The sequence below is a fragment of the Rhipicephalus sanguineus genome, chromosome 1, assembly GCF_013339695.2.
Source record: "Rhipicephalus sanguineus isolate Rsan-2018 chromosome 1, BIME_Rsan_1.4, whole genome shotgun sequence".
Taxonomy (NCBI): Eukaryota; Metazoa; Arthropoda; class Arachnida; order Ixodida; family Ixodidae; genus Rhipicephalus; species Rhipicephalus sanguineus.
In genome coordinates, this window is record NC_051176.1 from 316,946,082 (window position 1) to 316,974,035 (window position 27,954).

Below are 27,954 nucleotides of genomic sequence, written 5' to 3' on the forward strand. Positions count from 1 at the left end.
GTTTCACTCCGGAACGAAATAATAGATAAAGTTTCGGTTACGTTTTCGTGCAGGTTTAAAATATCGTTTGTTTCATTTTCGTTTTTTGTTCCGTTCCGACACACTGTTTCCAACTGAATCAGCATTGAATGATGCAGTATTTGTGGCGCGTGCACAAACATACAACCACACACAACCATTGCAATGTAAAACACCACACATACCAACTGCCCGCGCTACACAGCCGCAAACCAACCATCGGCTATATTAGGTACAGTATCTTGACTCCCATGTGGTGCCGGTGGCAGAATTCTGTTCGGCGTAATAAAACAAGCATTGGCAGCGTACGTGTAAACTTACGCGTGCTCATTGGTAGCACCGCGACACACCGATCTTTTAATATGAGCCCGCCGGATGTTTAACTCCCTTTCAGTCTGCGAATTCGAATTATCAGCTGGCACTCTATCGTGTCGGCCGCATCAGCGCAATGCTGGTGCGCAACTCCGTAAAGTACACTTATGCCCACACAAACATAGAAGCGATGAAGTCAGGCGCCCCGCCGATGCCGGCTTCTTGCCGAGAACGTCGCTAGGCCTTTACAAGGAGCTCGGATATGAGTTAAACGACCGCTGGCGATCACAACATGCGTCTCCTGGGCAGTTTTCGTCGTCGTTATTTTACACACACATGAAAAATAGATGTCCACTTTCCGCGGCGTCTTACGGAGTAATGTAGATATATGTATACCTAAACGACGAGCCGGCTCGCACGCACGGTTTTTTCACCGTGCTCGTAAGTCGCTCGCTGTACACCGCCGGCTGCACGTTGATTCGTATCGGCGCTCGCCTTCACGCTCGATGTTTGACAACAGTTGTGGCATGTAGAGAAAGACACAGTTTGAACTGTACTTTATTCCAGAAGTCTATATCCTCTGTGAAACAAATTATACGCAACGTTTCTTTCACCTGCACCGGCAACGCACTCACACCGGCTGCCGGCCGGCTTGGTGCCGTCGACGTTGCAAAGCTTACTTCGTATTGATTCGTAGTTGTAGCCGGTGGCTCTGCGGGAATACAACCGCGGACTAAGAGCTTACTTTTGTTAGCGCTGGCAGTATTCTTCGTAGTTCTTCCCAATTCGCCACATTGAAGCGAGTTATCCGCGGTGTCCGGGCTTGAAGGCTTGCACTTGTTTGGGTCCGGCAGCTCGATAGGAAAGAAACGTGGGTGAGCGCGCTTGCTCGCTGTGTGCGCCGGCGCGAGTTGAACTTCACTCTCAAAATGATAACAGCTTCTATTCGTTGTAATAGCAAGGTCGTTCCAAATAGGTCGCGAAGTTTCGGGCGAAAAGCGGTTCATAATCTATTGCCAACGGCCCCAGCTAGAGCGCTTATGGGTGCTGCAATTGAAGCGCGACTATGTTTGGAGGGAACAAACAGCGTGAAACCAAGTTTTATTCAAGGGCGAAGCAATCGTTATATTTTACAAATGACATTTATTTCCCCAACAATAATATGTATATTCCATGTGCAAATAATTTATGACAGTGTTTAATTATTACGAAAAACCTTTTTCTTGCGCCCTCTGAGAGGCACACGCCATTACTATCCAGTGCCGCAGCAGCTCTTGCGGTGCTTGGAAATGAACGCTCGTAAAGTTCGTCTGCGACGACACGCCCCCTCACGTGTTCTGGTGTTTCGCACTTGCATGCGTTCTCTGAATTATTGTGGCGACAATTGCATTTTTTCCTGTGCGCGGAGTTGCACTGTGCGTTTCATCGTTGGTGAACGCGTTGATTACGGTGCTGAACGGGCACCGGTACGACGCGACCATCATTTAATGCCGAATGCTTTCCTCGGTACTCGCGGTAGCGATGTGGTGTTCAAGGATGCAATAGCAACACGCCTGGCGACCCATCTCTTCTAGATAAGACACCGGGGCAACGATTCGCAGTAGTGTGCTTGGTGGAATATCATGGATCGGTATTCCTGCTGCCCGGTTTCATTCGTAAACACGCAGTGCCTACTCTATTTCCTGTTATCGGTGAGCACATCGCCAAGTTGTCTGTCGCGCTACAATTCGCATGCCTGCATACATTACACGCAGGGTTAATTTAGCGGAGCATAAGGCAAAACATAGTTCGCGTAGTGTACGCACTTTTTTGTATTTATTACGACAATTGTTGCTCATTTTGCAGGGTGCGATAAAATTCCACCATTGTGACCAGTTAATAAAACTGAAATATGATAACTTTGGCGTGAACAGGCGTCATTTCTTCTCGTTAGAACTGAAGTACACAAGCAATGTGCTCTTTAAGGGCCCTGCGCATGTGCGAAGCCAATAAGCGACGCTGCAAACAAGAATGGTACGCAGCTGCTTACTTCAATCCCGCTGTGGAAAATGACACGAACGCAGAATAAGAGCTCCAAGAATAAGGTTTCCGGGTAAAACCAAGGCGAATTAAACGGCGGCACACTTAAACACCACTTATTAGTCACGAGTCGATATTACAGAAGGACGTGTTGTTGGGCGAGTTGGTGCTTGCTGAGTGACATACTGCAGCGCTGAACAACACACACCACAAAGTAAGGAACACAAACCGACAGGGACAGGCGCTACTCACAACTTTATTGCAGACTACAAGATTGTCGCACATATATAATCATCCCAATGCGCAAACGCAACATCACAAACCATAGGGGGCGTATCATATCAAATATTTGAAAAAAAATTATGTTCCGCATTGTACAGAAAGACCGACGTTTGACTGACGCAATCATCATTCTTCTATTTTATATAGAAAGCCTCGAGAAGTTCACGCGCTGTTTTATCGTGGCTTCTGCCCAGAATCCTCACGTCACTAAATCTCGGCACAAAAGAGCAGGTCTTACAATGCGCCGAAAGGTGCGCAGTAGGGGTGTGCGAATATCAAATTTTTCGAATACGAATCGAATACGAATATCCGTCTTCGAATATCGAATCGAATATCGAATATCAAAGGAAAAATGCCTCCACAGTAACGATATTTTATTTAACATGTAGCTATTTGAAAAAAAAAAAAAAAAAACATTAACAGCCTGACTGGCAACACAATACACACTGCTATCTCCAGAACACAATGTCCAGGCTAGCACAATGCACATCACAACACAGGCAAATATCACGGCACAATGAAAGTAATGACTAGATGTTATCATGAAGAAATACGAGTTGCTCCACATGATCACGCAGCAGGCGCTCCCTTCTAACAGAGACAACCCCCCCCCCTGCCACTGAAAAGGCACGCTCGCTTGGAACAGAAGTGGCTGGTATAGGGAGGTACAAGGGGCAAAGCTTTGCCAGACTGGGGTATCTGAAGGTGCCTACAGTCTGCCACCAGTCACATGGGTCACTGTCTTTCTTCAGAAGTGGTCCCGCATAGTGAACGAGTGGTAGTGCGGCACGTTACGGCCGCATAATATTGAAAATGTACGGTTGCATGATCGCCAACAGCGCTGCACGTCGGAGATGCACCAGCAATAAATGATACGTATTGGGGCGCTCGTTGCAGGCAGATATCGTGCCTCCGTGTACTTACGACGTTTATCGCTCCTCTCGGCAACATTTTTAGCGATACGAACGCAGCAGAAATGTGGAAGACGAGTTATTTTATGCATGATAATCGAATCGCATATTCGAATTTTTCGAATATTCGAAGTTATCGATTATTCGAAACTTTTCGAATACACGATTTTCGAATCGAATACGAATATTTCGAATGTAATATTCGACGAATATTCGAAACTTTCGAATATTCGCACACCCCTAGTGCGCAGTAATATCCTTGTTTAGATTGTTTGCATGTTCCCTCATGCGGTCATTGACACATCTGCCCGTTTGTCCCACATACACTCGGTGTGCTACGGGGGTGGTGTATGAACTCCCACTAACTTGTGGCAAGTCCTATGTAGGACAAACGGGCAGATGTGTTAATGACCGCATGAACGAACATGCAAACAATCTAAACAAGGATATTACAGCGCACCTTTCGGCGCATTGTAAGACCTGCTCTTGTGTATCGAGATTTAGTGACGTGAGGATTCTGGGCAGAAGCCACGATAAAACAGCGCGTGAACTTCTCGAGGCTTTCTATATGAAAGAGAAGAATGATGATTGCGTCAGTAAAACGTCGGTCTTTGTGTACAATGCGGAACATATTTTTTTTTTCAAATCTTTGATATGATACGCCCCCTATGGTTTGTGATGCTGCGTTTGCGCATTGGGATGCTTATATATGTGCCACAATCTTGTAGTCTGCATTAAAGTTGTGAGTAGCGCCTGTCCCTGTCGGTTTGTGTTCCTTACTTTGTGGTGTGTGTTGTTTAGCGCTGCAATATGTCACTCAGCGAGTCGATATTAGTTTAGCTACCGTTGGCTTCAAGCGCACTCGCCAAGGAATTGCCGGCTAGCCGTAGCGCGAGTCATTAGCGATCAGGGGCCTAAGAAAACTATTTTGATGTCGAATTTCGCGCTAGTGCCAACAAAATGACACCACTTTTTTTACCGAATATTGCGTCATATCCGCTTTATTTTTCCTTCCGCCGGAAGGGATCCCTCCTCACACAGACGGCGCTGAGCCCCATCAGCAGCTGATGAGCAGCCATATTCTGAACGCATGGGCTTCTATGGAGGCTTCGCTACCAGTTGGTAACAGTGCTTCGCTTTCACTCTGGACGCGTACAACCCATATAACTCGTAACCCTGCTAGTCGACAGGGCCGACAAGTGCACAGCGGCAGCAGGCGATCGGTACACTCCCCGCCGGTCCCTTTTTTGCCGGGCGTTTGCGCACGACACGCACGTTCTCGCAATTACACCGTGTTGGACGAACCGTTTATCCACTGGTTTAACGATTGCAGTCAGTACAACTTTGCCGAATGTCGGCTTAGAATGGGCTATTTCTGCTCCTACTTTGGGAGTACTCGTTAGCAGCAGGGGTCGGAACGGAACGAAAAACAAAAAAAAAAACGATATCTTTGACCGGAAGGAAAACGTACCCGAAATTTTATTATTTCGTTCCGTAGTGAAACCGAATTTTTTTAAAATCGTGTTTCGGTTCACGATAAAACTTGCCAATCCGGAACAACTGAGGTCATGCAACGTGAGCAATTCTGCACATCTCAGAGTACAGTATTAGCGCGTACCTCAGGCAGGAATTCCAAAGCAAAGATATGTTGAAATTGTGCGAAAAACAAGAACAGTGGCAACCAGAGATGTTTATATTACCGCAAGTGGACTTTTGCGCGCCTGTCACGCAGGCCAGCGTGGAGAGGGCATTCTCGGTGCTGAAGTTTGCTACAGCAAAAGCTGCTATGAGATCACAACAGCCGATTTTGGCGCCATAGTTGTCCGCCTCCGCCGGTGTCCGTAACCAGTACCGCGTGAAATAAGAAAAAATGAAATGAGAAACAACTTTCAAGGATCAGGTGGGATTTTAACCCGCGCCCTGTGCGTGGCAGTCGAGTATTCCACCACAGTGTCACGCTGGTGCTTGTAACGTCTCCGCAAAAATACTATATACAGGCGTCATGTCGGCCAAGGAATCATGTTAACATATCTTATATAGCGCGGCAGAAGAGTGAAATAGCAACCTGGCGTCACACAATGCGAATTGCTCAAGTAGTCAGTCGTTGAATGCTTTCAAACCGTTACAAAGGGCTCAGCCATAATTCTTCATCGTCATTAGCCACAGCACAAAGTGCACATAATGCCTCACAGATGTGTAGCAGGTACTACGATTCTCCGAAGAATCAGGAAAATTGCATAGTGGGTGCTTTGCTACTACAGAAATATTATGATGATTTATGGCGCAGTGGGTACTTTGCATGTGTACTTGTATTAGTTTCCCCAAAAGAGTATAGAATGGGCTTTAGAAAGGCCGCTGTTCCAGCTTACGCTGTGATTGTGCTGCGTGTTCCGCGCAGGACTGGCGAAGTTTTTGTCAGACCAGCGGTCTCGCACATAGAGTGCACTCAGTGACGTGCTGATATTTGGATCGTGCTCACTCCCTTGACACAAAGCATTCAGCCCGCTAAAAAAAGTCGTAACTCACTTTTGAGAAAATAAATACTATTACTTTGAAGGGTATAGTACTTGTTTGTGCTAATTGGTAGGAATTCGTGGTACAGTTTCTTCCACTCCTCTGAAATAATACGTTCTGGCAGGATAGTTGGTTCATAGCGATAAACTTTCTTAAACTGCGCGAGAAGACGAGGACACAAGTAAGAAAAACATTAGTGTTTCTGAATGTTTTTCTCACTTGTGTACTCGGCTTCTCGCACAGTTTAAGAAGACTCCTCTGAAGAACGTGGAAAGAACGTGTTTTACCCCTGTCCCACTTTCTTAATTAAGAGGAGGTCAAGTAAGTATATCACAAATCCAATGTTTTTTATGATTACCTTAACTTCCAATTGTTGCATAAAGAAAAACGTTACGAACCGTTACGGAACATTTTTTTTCCTTTCGGAACAGAAACGGAACGGAACTTTTTGCGGTGGAACGAAACTAAAACCGAGACGAAACACATTTCGCTCCGACACCCTGGTTAGCAGCCACGGAATTTAGAAGAATGATTGATGTTTTCTACAAATCATCGTGTGCCTTTCGATTTGCTTATCTCTGTGCCAGCGCCTAGCACGAAACATTTATTCGAAGGTAATAAATAAAATTAAACATTGTTCAAATTTTGCTAAGGACTGTCATGAATATGGCAAAACATACTGCGGCATCTACGAAAGATCTGGCTTAGGAGTTACCTCGTTAAAAACACTCAGAAAGCTTCCCATGGTTAGTAACGTCACAAGTTATAAGCTTTACTAGCTGCTGGCTAGTAAAAGGTTGCCGCGAAGGCAGTAAAATGCGCTCGAAACTAGTAAATACATTTGTTTACTAACTGTGTGCTAACTTTTTTCAGTCATTATATATATATATATACAGGTTGTCCCACATAACTTGAGTCAAGACTTTGAAAATGAAATGCACTTCAGAGGCAAATTGAACCAAACGTATACTACTCGCACTAGCCTACAGATACTCAGGCTATTTTTTTATTTTCCACTAAACTAATTAGTTAATTATTTTTAATTATTTAACTTTTTTAATTATTGGCTGAATACCAAAAATATGGACACTGAGCTGTAGAGCACTTTTAGAAACCACGGACTGAATTGAATTGGTGCGACTAAGAAATGCCCCGCATTAAAAAAAAAAGTCTCCTCATGCCGTTCGCCTGCCCACCGCCACCCGTGACTAGCTTCACGTCGTCGCCTCCTTTTACGCATCTAAAGTTCAAAAGCGACAATAACGCTATTTTCTTGTTTTATTTATTCGTCTTCGACGCTCATCTCGGCAGCGCTCGACCAGCAGCGTGCATTTGCACCGCCATTCAACGAAAGACGGACGCCCAAACATCGGCCACTTTCAAAGCACCCTGTCGCTGCCCCGTGGCAGCCGCGGGCGACCTCGTTCAACGGTTGCGCGCTTGAGAGCAGCGCTATAGCAGTGCGCTCGCGGTCCGTCACGTGGCCTCTTTCCAAATTTCGCGGGCTTTCTTTACAACGCGGAAAAATTAACGGCACACCGCGAGACGTATCGTACAGGAAGCAATTCAGTGCGTGGTTTCTAAAAGTGCTCTACAGCTCAGTGTTCATATCTTGAGTTTTCAGCCATTAAATAAAAAAGTTAATTATTTAAAAATAATTAACTAATTAGTTTAGTGAAAAATAAGAAATAGCTTGAGTATCTATAGGCTAGTGCGAGTAGTATACGTTTGGTCCAATTTGCCTGTGAAATGCCTTTCATTTTCAAAGTCTTGGCTCAAGTTATGTGGGACAACCTGTATATATATATATATATATATATATATATATATATATATATATATATATATATATATATGTGTGTGTGTGTGTGTGTGTGTGTGTGTGTGTGTGTGTGTGTGTGTGTGTGTGCGCGCGCGCGCGCGCGCTCTTGCAAATGCTGACAAACACCGCGCCATGTCACGGTTTTTCCAATGGCTTATTTACACGATTAAGAACGTGTCCACACGCTATCAAAAGAGCTGAAATGGAATAATGCAATAATTAAGAAATAGGGTATTTAATGCTACCATGTCCAGGAATCGCCACAAACATGCGCGTTTTTCATGGGAGAGAGTCGTTTTTCGCGAATAAATAAGCATAGAAGCCATATTTCGAAATATTTCCGAGGGTTCCATGCGCTTATCCCGACATCTCATGGAAGCAGTAAATTACTTACAGCCCAACTGCGGCCGAATTTTGAAGTATGGGAGTCTATGGAAACGTCCAAATCTTGGTTGCCTTTCTGGCCACTAAAAAGCTATTTGCGATGAAACTATTGCATCGATTGGTATATTCGTGTGAATTTACCAACTTCAATGATTCAGCTTTCAGCTGGTTGCAGCAGCAGCTCACGCAATGGCAAAAAACGCTCCAAGATCGCGTTTTCATAAGGAGGTCGCGGAATTCATTGCAGTATATATATAAACCCTATTTTTGTCCGCAGGAGCCCGCCGAAGCGATGCCGAGCGCGTTGAACGACGAGCGATCAAAATCGCCGATACCTCGATCGCGAGTTGGTAGCTTCGAAGCCGGCTGCGCCTCTTTTTTTTTCTTTTTTTTTTATCGCCTCGTTGCGTCTTAGTGTCGCAGTTAGGGTTCTTGTTTTGTTTCTTTCTATATGCCCGAAACTTCCCGTACAAAAAATAACTGGTTCCATGGTTTCGTAGAATATTAACATGTTTCCAAACGCCTTTCTCATGTAGATATAAAGTATTTTAAACAATAAACGCTGATATCGTGTTTTCAAAGTTGATTTATTTCTTAAGGGAAATGTTAACAATGATAATATTTGGGGTTTAACATCCCAAAACCACGATATGATTATGAGAGACGCCACACTGGAGGGCTCCGGAAATTTCGCCTACCTGGGGTTCTTTAACGTGCACCTAAATTAAAGTACACGGGCCTCATACATTTTCGCCTTCATCAAAAATGCAGCCGCCACAGCCGGGATTCGATCCCGCGAGCTTCGGGTCAGCAGTCGAGCGCCATAACCACTAGACCACCGTGGCGGGGCGAAACAGAGGTCAAGAGGTATCTTTTGCCTAGTACATATTCTGTTAACTACGGCATTAGCGACGTTTTACAGCGAAAGCTGTTATGAGATCACAACAAGGGCCGTTTTTGGCGCCGTAGTTGTCCGCCGCCGCCGCCGGTGTCCGTAACCGCGCGAAATAAGAAAAAAGAAACAAAGTAAGAAAAAATATCCAGAATAGAACGAGGTTCGAACCTGGGTCCTCTGCCTGGGAGCCCAGTATTCTACCTCAGAGCCATGCCGGTGCTTGAAGCTGCTTTGCAGAAAGACCGTGTACAGGCTTCATGTTGGGAAGGAATCCTATTAACATAATAATAATACCTGGGATTTAACGTCCCATAACCACGATATGATTATGAGAGACGCCGTAGTGGAGGGCTCCGGAAATTTCGACCACCTGGGGTTCTTTAACGTGCACCTAAATCTAAGTACACGAGCCTCAAACATTTTCGCCTCCATCGAAAATGCAGCCGCCACAGCCGGGATTCGATCCCGCGAGCTTCGGGTCAACAGTCGAGCGCCATAACCACTAGACCACCGTGGCGGGGCGGTTCCCGGGCATGTAGCACGAGAAATAAAGGCGACAAGCCTGGGCCACCGCAGTAAGCAAAATCAACTTTGTCCTAGCTGCCAGCGCTGTCTCGTCTTCTGTTTTGGCTGTCTCAGTTCGTTGCTTTCGTTCGTTTCGACTACCTGAATCAGTACGTAGCGCGGCGCATGCACGCAGCGACTAGTAATGATTACTCGCTGCCTTCTCGCATTTTGAAAGTCCAGTTACGGTTGTAGGCGAAACAACATTTTGTTTTGATTCCCCTTGTTCGTGAGACCTACCCGTCGCTGTCGAACGTTCACACTCGCGTTATACCGCGGTCAGCGTTGCGCGGGTGCATAACGCGGGTGCATGTGAGGGTGCATAACAAAACAGTCCAACGTACAGGAAGCGAAAGATGAAGTGAGAATGTAACAGAAGACGCGAAAATTGCCGGGGCCATTCATACCTGATAAAGCGAGGTTTGTACCACTGATCGTAAGATACACAGATAAGTAAATTAATGTATTTCATCGCTTTCGCATTACGTATATACCCGATTTTAACGCATTTAGGCGCTAGAGAACGAAGGTGGGAGGGCTTGCCTCGAACTCGATGTCGTGCGATGCTCGCTTGTACTTGCGAGTTGCAGCGCGCCGGAATAACTCCAACTTTTTTTTGCATTGTACCCGCTTTGATGAGCATCCTACTTTTTTTTGAAGCGTGGATTGGCGGAAGAAGCTTCCCAGGCCCTTCATTTTCAGGAAACCGTGCCTCGACACCAACAAAGTGAGGAAGTGCCTGGGAACCTCCGGAATGCGCTCTCGTATGTACATGCATGAACCGATTTGGTTTCCCATGCAACCTATGTAGCTATTTTCTGGCTCCCAGGCCGTTTAACGCAATGCCTTAGAGTCGTTTCCGATGCAAAGTCAAACAGCGCAAAGAGCGAGAAAAAACAAGCGCGTCAACCAAAAAGCAAGGGCAGAGAAGCAGAGGCCAAGAAAAGGGCGCAACCACAGAACGCGGAACGAAGATGGCGCGCCACGAGAACCTGATCGCCGCAGCATGGAGCGCGCGCCGGACTCTAGAGTGAGAAATTGGCCGCCGTCGCTGGCTGCGCGCACCCAGCCAACCTCGGCGCACGCGACCTGACGTGCCGAACACGCCATATCTAGGCCTTATGGTGAACGCGCGAGCGCGTGGGCGCGCTTTGCAGAGCGCCACTGCCGCCAGCACGGCCGCGCATCGAAGCAAACCTGCGCACGCGCGTCAGTGCCTGCGGGCGTGGCTTCGTGTCGTCTGCTGCATTGCTGGTCGCGCAGAGCTTGTATTGCCGTTCGAGAAACTTCGCTTGCAGTGTCACGTATTAGCTGCAGCGAATAGCCTTTCGTTTTAGCGTCGCGACGTGGAGACCAGCAGGTTTAGCACGCTAGCGAAATGAACTTAATGACAGCATTTCTTTAAAAAATACAGTTTTGTAGCTATGAAATTACCTAATAAAAAGTTAATTTCGCGTAAGAAGTGTCAGCAAATTCTTGATTTTTTAAGCATAATTCACAAGGCAACACTAGCATAAACATGTTCGTGTCTGCTCGGCTGAGCATAGCGAGTATGGGAGTTTCGCGTGCATTTTTACAGGGAACGTCTTAAGAGTTCTTTTGCGGTCTTGAACACAGGTGTGAGCGGTATCATCCGATAATGTACAAAACAGTCGGAATTTCGAATGTTCACGTTGAAAGAGATTAATAACTATAGTGAAAATGCCTTGCGTATAACTCAGTGAAATAGAAAGTTTACTTACGTGTTTTATAAACACTACTATCTAGTTCTTTCTCGGGTGAAAAATAAAATCACACAGTAGCGAGATGAAACAAACGAGAATAGATGGATAGTTTATCCCAGAACGAAAATGGCTAAGACCGACTTGTTGAAAACAATCACGCCATGCAAGTAGTTTAGAATACAAGTATAGTAGCTGTAACTTATACAAAAGCAGGTTGCGGCACACTTTGTCGAAGGCTCCTGAAAAGTCTAAAAATGTATACTCAGCTAGAGATGAAAGATCGAGGATGGCATGAAGACGGTGAGTAAAACATATAGGTTGAGTTTCGCACAGCAATGTCTTACGGTGAAGAGGAAAAAAGGAATTCCATTCAAGGAAAGATGCAAGACTCGAAAACAAAATACACTCTAAGAAAAAATGGAGTATTCCTGGACTATTTCTGCCACACAACAATAATCGTCATCCACCTCGCATACTTTCTTCGCGTTATCACCGCGGTCGCGGCATTTTCCAGTCACGAACGGCGCGCGCATTATCAACGTGGCATAGCATTCTTGATAGGAAAGTGACGAGGGCCGGGTTTTCAAGAAAGGAAACGCGAGCAAGCCGGATGACGATTATTGTTGTGTGGCAGAAATACTCCCCAAAAGTGTACGTTCCACGATTTCACATGGAAATGGGGCGATAATTTAGAGGCGAGTGCCAGACTTGTGAACCGATCACTGGGGAGGGAGCTGTTTTCAAGGGATTGCTTAAACATTTGATTAAATTATTGATGATTTTTAGAAACCTCGGAGTAACGAAATCGCACCCAGGTGAGGAGGATGCCTCTAGGTTTTTAATAGGTTGGACCACGCCATCGTTAATTAATAATAATGGGAAACATCACTACAAAATCAAAAGGTTTATTATAAGGAGTGCTTTTGCTAGTAGTTCTAGAAAAGTTGTGCGCATGGACTTCGCATTGCGCATCAGGTAAAGCGTTTCCTGCAGACTGATTGCGTTCTCACTTCTGGGATTGAACACGCGCCAGAACTTTTTTTTTTTATCCAACGTTAGTATTGAAGGTAGCGTGTTATTTAAAAAAAATTCTTAGGCATTCTTTATAGCAGCAATCTATATGGCAGAAGCTTGTATGTAGGATGCCCAACGACCGTGACCTGAAAACTTTTTCTGAGCTGTACGCGCGTTTTTTCTTATACCACGGCGCATCCCCATTTGAGATTATTGTGCAGGAAAGTATGTATCTTTATTAATTCGTTAACCTTCGATACAAATAAATCGCAATTGGATTGTACGGTTCGTCTTCCAAGCCATCCAGATTGCCATCAAGAAAGCACAAAGTTGCTCGTCGATGACTTCAAGGTTCACGTTTTTATAATCGTTAATCACTTTCTTTGCGTTTTTGCGGCCAAATGACAGCATGCAGAGTTCTTTCGGTTGATCGACTGCACCTTGCAACTCCCTTTTCAGGCAGCCTCTGCTACCGGCTTGTGTGCTCTCTTACCAGCTCACGGCTGGGCGTCCCTCCGGACAAGTGGTCATGGCCACTTTAAGATGTGATCAGATGGAGGCCTTGATAATGGGCGCCGGTCTGATGCCTTCGATAGTGACTGTGTCTCAACGCTTATTGCGCAGTGTCGTAAAATTGCGTTCGCAATGTTTGACGACTGGGAAAGGACAGTCATAGCGAGGCTGAAGAGAACTTTGAGGCACATCAATATGGACAAAAACGTGTGATTGGGGTTTGCAAGTTTGAGAGAAGAACGTCGTGCGTATTCGTGTGAGCAGATGGATGCAAGTTGTGCATGAAATTCCGTAGACGATGGACGAAAGAAGATGGCTCCGGAAGAGGCTGAGTCCCGGAAAGCGGAAGGTGCAGCCACAAACCATCTCGGCTACAGAGCAGGCGAGTTCCGGTCGGAGTGTTGATGGAAGGCTGAGCAGCAGGACTGGGAGGTAAGTAGTCGCTCCGCTATGCCGTTGAACGCAGGGCAAGTGTGGGAATGCGCGCACAGCCCCGAAGGAGACTCAGCCTGCCTCCATCGATCCGTAGTCACCATTGATGGCTGAGAGAAAAGTATGGGCAACTGTCTCCGCCGTTAGGTCAAGCATTGGAGCTGCTTCAGGCCACCGTGTGTGCGTGTCTATCCATGCACTTAAGCAGGGAAGAGGAATGTGATGAGTAAAGGGGCACAGGGCGCGCGCCGGACAGCGCAAGGCGTCGATGGTGTGCGGGGAATGGAAAAGTACCCGATGGTGTGCACCCCCGCCACGTCGACGCAAGCCATTGGCCGGAGAAAGGCGCGTGCCACGCGACCCGAGCTGTGGTGAGAGAGCACAGATGAAGAGAAAGTCATTGTCCGTTGGAGTCGTCGAGGAGCAAGGTGTTGCAAGCCAGCGTCGCACCCGCGAAGAGAGCAGTAGGGCCCCGTTCTGGGGGCAGCGTTGTGCATGCCCCGGGAGGGTGGCTGTCGACCTCGGTGTCTACCGGGCGAGGCGTCCCGGGCTTGCAGCAGCCCCGTCACAGCAGTTAGCAGGGCACCTACAGCACTCCCACAGCGCGGCAAGACGACGGCGACCCACGGGCAATCACCAGAGAGCCACGTCGGCAGTAAGACCCGGTGGCACCAAGGGGAGGCCAGGAGTTAGGCCTAACTGGGAGAGACCGGTGTTCTCCGAAAGGAAGGAAGCATCGGCGAGGAGGACGATCAGCGAGGCGTCTGATCGACGGCGACGGCCCGGAGACGTCGACAGGAGCTGCGACGACGGGACTGGGCGTCGACTTGGAACTCGATTGAGTCAGCGGACTCCACGAACGGAGTAAGAACGTTCTATGTGTAGCGCGACTAACTGAGAGGCCATGGTGGCCAGGCGCTCGAGTTGAAGGAGCTAGGCATAGCTCGAAGGTTTTGCAATTGTCTGTTAGTGATTGCGCAATAGCGTCGCATTTCCTAATGGTACTTTTTGTTGTAAATTTTGAGTGTTCATTTTTGTGTGCCGTGGTGTGTTAGATAAAGTTTTGTTTGCAGTGCCACCACGGTCTCTCCCGAGTCTTTCTCTCTCTCTCCCAAATCCATTCCGACATTGCAAGCGCTCCCGAGATACGTGACAAGGAAATTTTGCCCATGGAGGCTTGGCGTGTCAATACACCTTGATACGCCGACACGCTGTGCAAGTGCGAAGCCAGGCTTGTACATCAGCGCATATACCAGACCAGACGTAACGTTAAAGTGTCACGTGGCACGTACGCTTGTACGGCAAATTGTGCGTAGTGTAACGAAAACAGCACGGCGAAGAAGGAACATAGATGCGGTTGGGTGAAACGTCGTCCCAGAGCACGACGTCATGAAGTTAACTTGGTCCATTCGGAGAGATGTAGAAGATCGGAGGCGTGCAACTTCAGCGTCGGATGTTTGCGCCGCCGCGAGTATAGACAACGAAACGTGGATGGGACTTATGGCATTGAAGCTAGCACGGTTGAGAGCGTCCGCTGCACTGTTAATGCTGTCTTTTACGCAGCGTAGTCTGTCGTGAATTCAGCGATAAAAGCAACACGTCTGAGCTCTAAGAGTATGGCTCGCACTGCAGAAACGTAGTGTATCGGGGCTCAGTGTCGCGTGACATTCGGGAAAAGATCGGCGACCCCATTAATTCACTGATGAAGCGCGGCTCCCAGAGCAAGTTTGGTATTGACGGCGGAAAGTTCAGCGACCGAGTCCTAAGGCTGTGTGGCAAACTCGGATTTCCAAGTGGAAAGAAGTCCAACTCTGGTTGCTATGACACGAGGCTGCATCATTGTCAAGCATGTAGGCAGGAAGCGCCCATAACATTTGATGAATCAGATAAAACGTCGCTGGCTGCACATGGACTTTGGTGGCGGGTAGTCGATGATGGCCAGAACGTTGTCACACACTTCTGTGAGGCCTCACCGATCTTGTAACGTCGGAATCAAACGACACGTCGAGTGGTTGGGCAACGAACAACGCTGATCTTCACTCGTATATAGCTTCGGGTGAGAGGGGAACGTAGACCGCGGTGAGCGCGTTTGCTGTAGCCTATACAGATTTAACAACGGCGTCTCGGCGGGCTTCCACTTTACGCTAACGCCTGAAAAGCCACAAAGTGGTGCATTTCAAATTTTTGTTGGCCGGTCGACCAGTGCGGCGTTGCACGGGTAGTGACGTTCAGGATGACTGACGGACTCATTGAATGGACACCTATGCTTAGTGTACAGAATAGCAAGTATTTAATTAGACAGAGGGCAAAGTCAAAATACAAATAAAAAGAACAACCAAGGGGAAGAGGAAATAAAGTTGTACGCGATAAAAAGAACAACAAAACAACAAACTATGCACTAAATGAATACTACAAGTACAAAAAATACAGACAACGCGGTATGTTATTTAGATAACTTTACATGGCGCGCACTAGAAGAAATGCAAAAAAAGAAAACAAGAAAATGTTTTCCTCCCGCTACAGCCACTTTGCGCCAGCGTTAAAGACGCGCACAAGGTTGTGAAAAGACATCGCATACCATGTCTTCCTTTTCTCAAGAATTAATTTAGCATAACGCTTCCGGAATACTGCGTAAGCTATGGATCGATGGTGAAATTCATATCAACTCGTACGCAAATGCATTAAAGTGTACGACTTACAAACGAGGATTGAAAAAATTGTTCAAAAAAACATGCATTTGTTTATTTTGTAAAATTCTGTTTATAGTGGGGAAATAGCGGACGGTATACACGTTGGGCTTATTTGAAGAATAAGCCACAAAGCCCATTTTCTGTGTGGCTTTTCTACAACACAAAAAAATACTATGTACCAACGTTATAAATAAAACAACGATTATTGTTGGCGCTACACCACTGAGGCATGTTTAGAGTAGAAAAACAAAGCGTAGATGAAGAACGAAAGCCGTGTGCTGACATCACCGATGCGCCGTCCTCGCGGAAACAGCTTGTTAAGGGTCCGAGGGTCATCCGCCTAACAACCACGAGGGACACGGCGACCGCCTGCCGGGTTGCAAGGCGAGATGGTACGCCTGCTGGCACGTTTATGCGGCTCTCTGCCACATACGAGTGCACGCCGAAAAAGTGGCTGGTGAGCACTGCAGCCACATTACGCTGCCGGCATACAAGCTTTCACCACGAGGGCTGTGAGAGAAATCGCAGACAAGTCGTTGGCTATGTGCGTTCTGTTCCATTAGTGCGCGAAGCGAATGTTTATGTAGTGATGAATCTTTAAGGGCGTGTTTTGACGCCGTTTGACCTTCGCTTAGAGCACCAACAACGCAGAGTTGGGCGTGCAACATGTGCGTCGAGGATCGTGCAATCGCACGCTTCCCTGCTGTACATTGCACCATGCGGGTACTGCCAAGAGGTAAAAACTGGACGATAAATAGCAGTTCACTACTACACCGTAGTTTGCGACTAGAGTAGGCGTGTCGACACAGCTTTGTTTTTGCAACACAAACACGAGGAGTGTGCAGAGAAATTCCACTACTATGAACGGTGTCGACTACTTGTAACATTAAACAGGAAGGACTGATAAAGCAAAAATACGTTCCATAGAGGGCAGCAGCAACTCCGTCTTGTTTATCTGTGTGTTGTTCTTTGCAGTGGGCGATACCCCCGAATAAGAGCAACAGATAGGGAGAAACACAATTATTACACACACAAGCGCAAACTTCTTTACATATGCCCTACGGTGCGGCTTCAGCAAGAGTGAAAACTAATTTAGAATGAACGAGGGAAACACAGGCAACTATTACGAAGCAGTAAACAAGCAAGTGAAAGCAAACGACGTGTTCCACCATGGCGACTCGAAACGCGCGCAATGCCTGCAGGCACGGCGAGTGGCGCGTAAGCGTTTCCATTGCCGTGAAAAAGAACAAACTATGTGAACGTGTTTATGGGTGCAAAAGAAAAGAGGCATTGTATTAAAACAGAAAAATTAAGAGTAGAGTTTCATTGAGCAAGCGTGACATGGCTGTAGTTACAAAAGCCACATACAGAGTTAACCAGAAACTTAATTCAGCTTGACAGTGCTGAAAAAGAGGTTGACGGTACCTTCGGTAAAAAGCTAACGTTGATATTGTTCCCAGAGACTGTACTTATTTCGCACTGCTTGTACGGGTACTGACCTACGGATGCGTATAGAATAACGGGGTGATTTGATATAAAAGATGCCTAATATGGCATGAAGACTTAATTAAAGTGCGGCAAAAGAATGTATTATAGTTCTTAAAGTGCGCTCTTGTTTACGTGCTCAATGCGCTGAAATGACATGGAAGAGTTTAGCCGAACATCCAGATACGATGGGAAATACCTGTTAGATAAAGTTCAAATAAAAATCAAGTACAGCACTGGCGTGGTTACGCACTGTTTTATTTGAATCCATTCGCCTTGTTCTACGGCACATAACTAGGCGATTCTGCAAGGCCATAATGGCCACCAGCGAAACAATGCATTGTCGCCAATATATAAACGAACTTGAGACAAGGTCTCCAGATCAATATTGCATATTAAAAATAGAAAATGAGCTAACAGTGTCCCAACTGCAGATGAGTCAAGACCATTAAAGGGAACAAATTGTAAGTCACACGAAGGAAAGCTGCATGACCGCAAGAACTGTCGGGTGAATAAAGCGCCGTCTTAAAAGTTAACCAGGTGCAAAATTCACGAAACTCTTCATTTTCCTAGGCATCTTGCTGTTCGCCTTGGATATTTGTATAGCCATCCCAACTGGCTCAGCAGTTCTAACGTAAGAATCGTTTTGCGAATGAGGTCCAATAAACAAACATTTTCGTTCTTAGCAACTGTTTCCCACTGGACCTCCGCTATCCGAATTTCTTACAAACTATAGTGACTTAAAGGAGCATTCAGATCAAATTTCCAGCTCTACATGTGACCTTCAATTCAATTGCTCGGCTTGCATAACATTTAAAGAAGAAATATGAGCGGCGTCTGCAGATTTTGAGGGAAAACAGCGTACGATCGAAGGCTCAACTGGACGTTCAGCACCCTGCGACATCGATGCTACTGCAACGAGTTCAGCGAACACCACACACCGTCCTAAGCGACGATGCCCTATGAAACATGACGTCGACGATCTCAGTGTTTTCATCATGACGCCGACAGGCGGCGATGCTTGGTAACGCTCGCATTCTTGCTTGCTTCGTCTGATGCCTGCCTCTTCGTCTCGTCGCTTCGAATGATTTGTCGTCTGCTCGTCATAGCGAATGCGACGATTGCAATTGCATTACGTGCCAGGGACCGTTGTGCACTGCTTATGCCAGTGACGTTTCATATACCACCGGAAGGAATGGTTTTTGTCGCGGACGGCCCTGAATGTGCGTACACACTGGCGTAAAGCATGCCGCGGCGGTGTCCCGACCGTCGGAACCTCCGCGCGGCAAGCAGCGGCACGCTGTCCACATTGCAGACGCGAGAGTCACAGAACAAGAGTGGACATGGTGGTAGTGGTTGGAAGAGGAAAAGGCGCCTAATTTCTGCAGCCCGGTCGGGAGCACAGCGCAGCGCCTAGTGGACATGTCGAGACGGCCGCGCCCGCCGGCTCGCGATTTTCCTCCGAAAGGAGAGGGTGGCGCGGGTGAGTAGTGCAATGTCTGGGCGCTGATTGGTGGTTTGCTTGCGCGGCAGCCGGCTGCAGCGGCGAAAATAGGTACCGCAGGGATTGGGTCGGCGGCAGAACAGAGTTGATCACAAGCGGCGTCTTGTGAGCGGCGCGCCGCCAGTGTGTTCGTACCTTAAAGGTATTTTACAAAAGCTTCCAGGTAGGACTGCACTGCACATTCAAAATACGGTTCATTCCACGCGCCTCCAAGAGGCATTAAACGTTTGCGCCCCCGAGACTGTGCTGCTCTTCGGAGCCGGATGGTGAGATGGCGATACGCACCAGCACGGACGCCTGGTTGGGGACGAGACGCGCGTCGACAACGTGTGTGTGTGATGGGTGAGACGCACCAGCAAGGACGCCTGGTTGGGGACGAGACGCGCGTCGACAACGTGTGTGTGTGTGATGGGTGAGACGCACCAGCACGGACGCCTGGTTGGGGACGAGACGCGCGTCGACAACGTGTGTGTGTGTGATGGGTGAGACGCACCAGCAAGGACGCCTGGCTGGGGACGAGATGCGCGTCGACATCGTGTGTGTGTGTTTGTGTGTGTGTGTGTGTGTGTGTGTGAGAGAGAGAGAGAGAGGTGGGCGAGACGCACCAGCACGGAGCCTGGCAGGGGACAGAGGCGCGTCGACAATGTACGCGCGCGTGTGTGTGTGTGTGTGTGTGTGTGTGTGTGTGTGTGTGTGTGTGTGTGTGTGTGTGTGTGTGTGTGTGTGTGTGGTGTGTGTGTGAGGCACCAGCACGGATGCCTGGCTGGGGACGAGAGGCGCGTCGACAACGTACGTGTGTATGTGTGTGTGAGAGAGAGAGAGACGCACGGGGGAAAGAAGCAGGCAGGGACGCACGGGGGAAAGAAATTCAGTCACGCGCGCGTGAAGACCTTGAGCACTTTTACATGCGAAAGCATCTTATGCTCGGGGCAGTGTCCGTTCTGCGGCGTCCGCACCCATACCGCGCATGCGCCAACTCTCCCCCCTCTCCTCGCGCTCACGCGAGGAGGTGGGGTGGTGGAGGTGGCGTGAGCGCTGCCTCCGCTTCGTTTCTCCTCTCCCGTTTCTCTCTCTCCGCCACAGCTGTGCGCTCGTATATATTGCGGCACGCGCTCGCTGCCGTTGCACTCTCCTTCGCAACGGCGCTATGGACGCTCGCGAAGCTGAACGTAAACGGCAACGCCGGCAAGCGTTGCGCTCTCCTTTGAAACGGACATATGGACGCTCGCGAAGTTGAACGTAAACGGCAACGCCGGTAAGCGAATCTCGAAGCTGCGAGGCTGGGAAAGCGCGCGTTCGCTGTGCTTCCGTCATTCTCTCTCTGTGCAACGGTGTGCGAAACGCCATGAACAACGTCAACGTCGGCGCTAGTTGTAGCGGTAGCGCCACCGCCACGGACCAGAGGAAGGCTCGGGAAGCCGAGCATTTTGCGTTACTTTTTGAACCAACACGTAGCAACTGAAGCTAGTTTTAACAAACAAAGGAAAACCAAGACAGCTATAAAAGGTGACACTAAGAATAAAAGCCCACCATCTACGGCTGCAATTCGAACCCGGCCCTTTTCAGTGCGAAGCGGGCCTTCTACCCCTGCACCACTTAGGCAAAGCCGAGCGCAGCTCTTAAACGACGACACATTGCAGACTACCGATCGCAGCGCTGCAAGCGGATTGACCCTGTTCGAGCTTCACTTTTCGAAACTCGTTCCGAGCACTCCCCTGTTCTAGTACACTCTGCTCGGGCCTCGACTCGAAACGCGCTCTTGACTCACCACAACGTTGACGCACGTGATCTTACGGGGTTTCATCGCGTTGGGGCGCTAGTTTCTTATGATATTAGGCGGGCGTTTTGAAGGACGTCGGAACTGGTCACAACCAATGACACCAGCATTCATTATACGATACGTTAGAGCATTTGAGATTCAACATTGAGACTATCAGACAGAAAAAACTACGAATTAAAGCATAAAAATCACGAACAAAAATTTCGCTGATGGTGCTCCTCCAAATAGTTGTAAGACGTATTATTTACCTTACTTATTGCGCTGCTTCCAAGGTGCTCACGTGCGCTAATTGACGGCGGCGGCAAAAGGCGGTCTCAACAGAAACATGTGTGGCCTCATTCAAAAGTGGCGCTTGTGGTATGCGGCCACAGCCAGCCGAGGGCGCCAGTGTGATGCACGTGATTCCGATCGATGCCGCGCTGCGCAGCCACGGTGTGTGGAGGCTCTGTAATGAACGACTCGTGGACTGCTTAAACGCGACGCATTCTTTGCGCGTTTTTTTTATTCACAAAGTGCGATGACACGCCGTGTAAAAAACACTCGAGAAAGAGCGGTTTTCATAGTCAAGTGATTCGACAATCTGAAAGTGGGGAGATCCCGGATATAGTGCAAGGCGCAGGCGGATGCGTGACCTAGTATTGACCTTAGCCAATTGGGAGGAGCTGGCAGTTGGGCCGCCATAACAACGCATAATTGCGTGCAAGGCCCCCTTTACTGTTCAAGAGGAAAAGCGAGAGGGAAATACTCGTAGTAGACTTCACGCGTTATGGAGAGCGAGGAATGTGAAATGCAAGGCTACGTGAAATAGCACAGAATAAAAATGGGGTGGCGCACATTTGGCACGCATCCTTACATTATGAATCCCTCAAGAGATGGGTATAAAAGAGTGGCATCGTACCGGGACTTGCCTACCGGACAGAAATCTGGAGGCTTACGAACATGAATAGATGACGCAGCGAGCATGGAAAAAAGTTATGGGTGTAAACTTTGAACTTTGAACTTTGAACTTTATTTATTTCAACATTCGGGATGCTGAGGGCCGTGGTCAGAAAGCCTCTAATGGGAAAAGAAGAGACCAGAGGGGTTCAGGGAACACCCTCGTGCTAAGGACATCTTAGTGGAAACAAGAAGAAATGGGCAGTGCGTGCAGCGCGAAGTCAACATGACCGCTTGTCATGAAGAGCAACAGACTGGATTACAAGAGAAGCGCGTGAGGAGGTGGGCAGATGAACAGCCTGCCTGGAGCCTTTCCACTACAATGTATATTTCCACAACACACCGCAGTTCGCGTGTTATTAGGCGAAAGTAAGCAACACCAGATGCAGGCGCCGTGCGTATTTCTTACGATCCCGTGAAAAAAGGTGGGAAGTGATTGAACTCGTTCAAACATTTCTTCATTCTGTAACGAACGCCCTGAGCGGAAGCGCACGCAGCCCCTTCCACTGCGAGTATCCCCCTCCCCTGCCAATATCCAATCACTCAGAGATGGCAAAAGTACTTTTAACGCGACGAGCACGCTTCGCATAAATTCCGGTGTCCGCGTCCTAGGTCGTCAGCGATAATTCGAGGTAGATGCAAATAAAGAAATAAAAAATGCTCGGCTCGAGTAGGACCGGGAATTCGAAGCTGCGACACCTCGCTCCGTGGCACGGTCCCCGGTCGAAACGTGAAGAATAAATATTTATCTTTTTGTATGTGCGCCTGCACTTAATATAACTTACTATTCAGCAGATCCAAGAAACGAACTAAATATATACACACGACACTAACTCACTCTTCTATTATCTCACAAAGGCCCCAGACTCACGTGAACGTACCCAAGTCTTACTTATCTGTCAATGTTGATTCCAGCCCAGTCTGTCGTATATGGTGCCGAGTCTCGCTGATCTATCAATGCTAATTTGAGTCCAGACAGACCTGACACAGGTCTTGCAGGTATATGTGTAGTAGGCAGTTAGGCAAAAAACATATCACCAGGAAAATGTGCATTAGTGGCATTCACTCGCAAACCAATGAGGCCTCAATGAACGATGTCTTATGCCGGAACGCACAGGTTTCTTGGCGTCATAATTGACAGCCCGTACGTGGCCTGACCAGGCAGGAAAGACGTGGAGGGCGTCACTTACTCTACTGATCGCTCTTTTTCAGTTTTGGGGTATATAGTCTGCCTGTGCTGAGCAACGCTTGCAAGAAAATATTCATGTTTTGCAGGCAGCACAGGCTCAATCACTCAGAGTTTGCCTTGGTTTGCGCAGGTGTACTTCAACAGAGGCAACTATTGAGATTGCTCGGGACCATGCAATGCAAATTCACATTACGGTGCAAGCCCTGAGAACGCACATAATATATTTTTCACGTGCCCCCTGTCACCACCTTGTAAAACTGCCCTTATTCAGGCGCCAAGCATCCTTCTCGAAAGCTATCGTGAAGTAGAACGACTATCTTCCTTCAGACTTCACCCCTGCATCCAAACCATCGATGCCTCCTCGGTGTCTTATTCAACCCACAGTCCATCTCAATGTACCACGATTCAGGGAAAAAATCTGAGCTGTCGTCGCTTGCGCTGAAACAACTGTGTCTGCTTCTTTTGCGCTAGAGGTATGCGGACAGCGTATACTGATGGTTCCACAGACCTCCGGTGTTCGTCCGGTGCAGTAAGTGTGCCAGCAAGAGCCATCAGCTTTAGGGTTGACCACTCCAAGACATCCACAGCTACGGAACTAGGTACTAAGCGCGCTGCACTTTCTTTAACCAATCGGGAACCACCTGACAACGGTCGATCTTCAGCGGCTCAAAGGCAGCCTTCCAATCTGTGCTATCAGCTCTGCGTCGCGGGCCATACGAACAACTCGTATTCGAGATTAGATGTCTTCTCTGTACACCACAAGCTCAAGAGAAAGGGCACCACGTGACGTTTCAGTGGCTGCCAAGTCACCGCGGCGTCAAAGGCATTAACACGCCGATAATGCAGCTCGGGCAGCTCTTGAAGGCGCACAGGAAGAGACCATACCACTTTCAAGGTCCGAGCTGCCAGCAAACTTCGTGTGCCTGCTTGCACAGGAGATCGCGCTCTCTGTATGGTGCACACCAAGCAGCTAGCTTAAAGGGACCAATCGTCAACACCACCTGTCCTCTTTCATGCATCTCCGTATGCAACCTGAACTCCGCCGAAGAGAGGCCACTCTGCTTTATCGCTTATGGTTAGGGGTGGCATTCATGAAAGCCTATTCATTTCGCATTGGAATGGCCGACAACGCTCTTCGCGATGCCTGTCCTTGCGAGGAGACGCTACAGCACATTATGTGCGACTGTCCGGGATACAATCTTCACAGACAGTCCCTGGAGTCCGCTCAAGCGCTCCCGGGCATAGACCAATGTCTGTTGAAGCCATTCTTACATGTCGTCGACAGAAGACATCGCAGATGAAGGCGACGAATGCTTTACTTCGGTTTGTAAAAGAAACAGACTTGGACAAGCGGCTGTGACAGTGATGTTGCGTACCACGCAAGAGTGACGGACTGTGACTGACTGCATGTGTGCTGTTTTATATGCTGTCTTTCTTTCTCTTTCCATCTTTCAATCTCCCCTATACCCTGTTTTCATGAGCAGGGTAGCAAACCTGTTGTCCTACACTGGTTAACCTCCTTGCCTTTCCTTCTGTACTATATTCTTCTCTCTTATCAAGACAAAAACAGTAGGGACGCCATCTACTCGTCTATATTGGTAGGCCACAACACACAGGGATTAAACAACCGTGTAGAATAAAAAGCTTTCCATTTTGCAAATGCTGCGCAGTTATTCATGGCGTAGGGAACGGATGCACGTCTACATGGTATTTCACACACTTCTGCGACATAGCGAGAAAAGGCGCTGTCAGCATCACAACGCATCTTCATGGCGCGGGGGGAGGCACTACATCGGTGAAATCTCTTAGCCAGCGAAGGGCGTGGCATAACAGGACTGACGCCATAGGCGGGACTTTTCCCGTCGCCGCCATTTTCAGCACTCTTCTCAATGCAGCTTGGCACGATGTTGCCCCTCCTAAAACTAAAAAGGTCAGGGGTTCTCGCAGCAATGCACTTGCGGCGATTAGGCTGCGGACGTGACGTGAGGCCTTTGTTTACATGACAGCGCTTTCTCAATCCACTTGTCGCTTCCGCGGATCACCACAAAGCTCTTCATTAGACACAGAAGCCTGCTTTCCTCTGCGAACTCCGCAAAAGATGTAAAGGCTCGGCAGTGCCCGCTGGGAGACGCAGAATCGCCTACACTTGCCCCTGCAAACCTAAAGCTTATTAGGATAGCGCGAGATCGGAAAACAAGCGGTGTTACAATGTTCTTTCCTTTCTTTCATTTCTTTATCAATTTTAATGCCAAACGAAAATTCTATATCTTAGTCACAAGCAATGGGAAAAGTGATAAGTAATCTACTTCAAGTTACTCGCTTTACGTGTTTCATTACATTACTAAGTTACCATCCGGCAAAAGTAAATAATCTCATTATTCATTACAGCAAAAAAGGTCACTTTCACCGCAAGAGCGAAACAATGAATGCGATAGGAATAAATTGAAATGTGATACGAAGTAAGGCTAGGATCTAACTTCGTTAAAATCTGATCTGGCGCAACTCTACAAAACACTGGCCCATGGGAATGCGGCCGCTCCTGCGAGCGAAGCGGCTTTGGTGCTGTCTGTCGCCTCATCGTGAAGTAAGCGGCACAGCACGTACAAGGGTAGGAGCCGTCTACTGACGTCTGTCGAAATAGCGCGCGCGACCGCGCCATTTTGATCAAAGCTCGAAGTTGCTGCCTGAGCGACGCACCCAGGCCCCCTCCCCAGCCGCCACCCTTGCACGCTCCTTCGTCCAACAGAGCCGGCCGGTGCGTTTCATCTCTGCTTGCACCGCGCCCGTCTGCCGCCATTCCAGATAGAAAATACCTCGCGCGAGGCGATGTTATCGCTTGAGACTTTGCACGGGACACGGCGACCCCAAAATGTGCCTCGACTGTCCATATTGCTGCTATCGCAATAAAGTAAGTTAATTACTGTAATTTCATTACTGTAATGTCATTACCAAGTGTGTTCCCTCACGCAGTCGCCTGACAACATGCTCCCTCCACCCCCCCCCCCCCCTGCCAGCTCGCGTGAAGACAGCACACTTTCGCTTCGTAATAATCTTATCGCAGTCCATGCGAGGATGGATGCTTGAAGCGATGAGAAATTGTTGAACAAGGAGTGTCCCTGGAGCCAATGTTTTGTCTTCGCCAACGCAGCAAGCACCTTTATTTCTTTGTTCCTTCCCCTCCCCCACCCCAAGTGCAGGGTAGCCAACCGAATCAAAACTTGGTTAACTTCCCTGCCTTTCCTCTTCGTATCTCTCTCTTTCTCTTACTATAAAGCAACAAACCTCCATTTGGCATACAAATCTCTCCACCTCCATAGTCCCTAATACGCTTTTGTTTCCCCTTTATTGCGAACGTGATTTCTCTTACCCTCCTTCACCTTTTGCGGGGAGAGGGGAAAGAGGAGAGAAACACGCTGCTAAGGAAGGCAGTTTCTCCCTCGGTGAAGACAAGTACGCAGTCGAAATCGTTTGCACACGCGCTTAACATCGCGGAATGCAGACGCATGCCCTCATTTAACGAAGACACGAACACAATATTGTAGATCAAGTACTTCAGCCAGTGTGTCACATAAACCGCTTTCTGTAGAAACGAGGAGAGGGACGACGCCACATCGCTGGGCCGGCTGTTTTTATAAAATGCGAAGCATTTCTTTTCTGCGAAACCTATCTATCTATCTATCTATCTATCTATCTATCTATCTATCTATCTATCTATCTATCTATCTATCTATCTATCTATCTATCTATCTATCTATCTATCTATCTATCTATCTATCTATCTCTGGGCGCTCTTGTGATCGACTCAACTTGAGACAAACATTTGCTAGGATGACATCGCTGTGACGAACCCGATTAACAGGTCATGTATGAATAACGTGACATAGCTGCTGCGTACGTTATGAAACCCTTCCATTTAGTTGCGTGTGGCGCATACACGCTTACCATGGTCCTTGGAATGCCACACGTGATTCAGTCTATGTCAACTCGAGGACCACCGCCACCACCAGTTATGTTTGTACGGCGTTTTGCTGAGGCCTAGCGCCGAGTTAGAGCGGAATCACCATGCCGAAGTTCTGCGCAGCAGCTACGTTACCTATTGGGCGCGAAGCCCACCACTGGAAAAGCTGGCGCCACCGTCGTTGTGACGGGCTTGGTAGGATCACGCGGTCACAGCGGCAGCGTCGTCTGCTTCGGGAGCACCGACGCGCGCTGAACACCAAATTTTACAACGCCGTTTGCGCTTTAAGTCTGATTAAGTGGGGATGTTTCCCCGTTTAGGCTGTGCGCTTGAAAACGCTTAAAACACTACAATATGCAGTCGGTATCTTCTATGGCGTCTTATATCGTAGGCTCGGTGTTGCAGTGCGGTGCTGACGCAACGGTGCCCGGTGTCAGCCTTCACATGTGGTAAGGAGCTGCGTGAAGCTTGGATTGTGAAACTGGTATATAGCAATCGGCCATAACGTGAGCGTGCAGCTTTCGCGAGGAATATTTCTGCTTCGGCGTGAGGATGCAATGTTCGGTGAGTAGCAGAAAGAGCGCACGCGCTGGCCTCCATATCGACCCCAACATTCCATCACTCCCAAATTCATGTTGGCCCATCCCACTTTTCTTTTCTACGGAGCCGTATGCCTTTCTGTCGAAAAGGCGCCACGCCTTTTGCGTCAAAGACACAATGTTGCCACTAAATTTGCTGGAGAATGCGTCAATGTTGCGCATTAAAACTTTCCATTCCGGTCTCTACGCCTTCCTTATTGCAGCCTTCCTGCTTGCTGCAATAACTGCGATTCCAAGAAGGGGTGGCATAGTTTGTCTTAGCCCAACCAGTGAAGAAACAGCGTGAAATTGCTGGCTGAGGAGAGCCGCAAACATACAGTGCGACGTCACTTGAGAAATAATGATACTGAAAGAAGTGGTCAGACAAAAAGAAAGAACAGCGCCAATTTTCTTTACGCTTTCAAAAATT

General features: G+C 48.0%; 2 protein-coding genes across 7 annotated transcripts in view; both read right to left on the bottom strand.

Moving 5' to 3' along the window:
• LOC119379463 (uncharacterized protein ZK1073.1) overlaps positions 1-27,954 on the bottom strand; it is a gene marked incomplete at its 3' end in the record, with an annotated part of 493,970 nt that overhangs the window by 456,235 nt on the left and 9,781 nt on the right.
• The window catches only part of LOC125756928 (uncharacterized), a 120,258-nt gene that overhangs the window by 50,212 nt on the left and 42,092 nt on the right, over positions 1-27,954 (bottom strand). The gene's annotated exons all lie outside the window — the stretch shown is intronic.